Genomic DNA, 1436 nt, shown 5'->3' on the forward strand with positions numbered 1-1436 from the left:
GATTCTACAGTCAGCAAAAGGAAGACTTGTACCTCTCATCTTCATTAAAGAGCTATGTGTCGTTAAGACATCCAAGCCCTTCTTGTAGATCTTCCACCTTTCCAAGAGCTGTTGAGAGGACCGAATAAGATGGAAACTCAGCATTACTTAGTTTCCCTTCCCTTCATCCCAATGGTTCTTCCTTGGATGGAGGCTCCTGCCCTTAAGCAAATCTCTCTCAACTCTCAGAAACCCTTCCACACTCTAAGAGTTCCCTCTCTACTCATGACCACTCTTCCTCATCTACACAGTCCTTGTTCTGAACCATGGTGTCACTAGCTTTCTCTATATCCTCACTTCTTTCCCCTGCTCTTTGGCGCTCTTCAGAGCAACTTCTGTCTGTCCACTTCATTATGTTGTTCCTGCAGTGATTACTAGGAAATTCCCAACTCTCGATCTACTTCTCAGTCTAATTCAGTTTCTCCCTTTTGCATATACATGATATGAACTGAAATCACAGGATATATCTTTGCTGTATTTCTCTTTCCTTGACTTCAGTGATGTTACTACATAGTTTTCTGAAGTGTTAAAAAAAGGTTAAAAGCTTAGTTCCCCAAACCTCTAAGGAGAACAGAGACTATATTAGTGTTTGTTGAATTAAAAAAAAATTCGTTTTTGTTATTGCTGTTGAAAATTTGCAATATATATTCAACAATTTCTTCACATACAATTCAGTAGTGTTGGTTACAATCTTCAAATTGTAAATCTATTCTGTATTATTCCTCCCTCAACAACTTTCACTGCTTCCTATTTAACCTTTCAAGCTGCTGTTATCAATTTAATCCCATAAAGATGTGAGCTTACTTCACAAATGAAGTGAAACTGTTGTTGGATTTTAAGAAGACTTCTGTCAATCTTTTGTTTTAAAACTTAAAGATGATCTCAGGCAAATCATTGTAGGGGGTTATCCAGCCTCCATAACTTCAGAAAGTCTAGATTCTATGAGAAATTAAAATTATGCTCCCCATCTCCTCCCCTTACCCAGGAGTCTTTTATAAAATCTTTGATGAGAATGCTCTGAAATGACAACCAGGCACCATCTAGTTCTATTCTCACTTTAAAAGAGAGGTAGTTGTTAATAAAGGCCATTAATCACACATTCTACTCCTTCCTTTTCTTGACACTACTTCAGATATATACTTTAATGTACTTTTTACCATTTATTTTTTCTATCTGAAGAACTACATCTGTGAAAATAATTGTTGAAGAAGCTCAATATCAACAAAGAAAATGAGGTTAGGTACTGATTGTGGAACAGACCATCAACTAGTCATGTGCAAGTTCAAACTAAAGCTAAAGAATTTTCAATTAAATCCATTGTTGTTGTTGTTATGTGCCATCGAGTCGCTTGCGACTCATAGTGACCCTATGTACAAGAGCTCTATATGCTCTTCTAT

Source organism: Elephantulus edwardii, unplaced genomic scaffold, assembly GCF_000299155.1.
Source record: "Elephantulus edwardii isolate Elephantulus edwardi_28Jun2011 unplaced genomic scaffold, EleEdw1.0 scaffold00061, whole genome shotgun sequence".
Classification (NCBI taxonomy): Eukaryota; Metazoa; Chordata; class Mammalia; order Macroscelidea; family Macroscelididae; genus Elephantulus; species Elephantulus edwardii.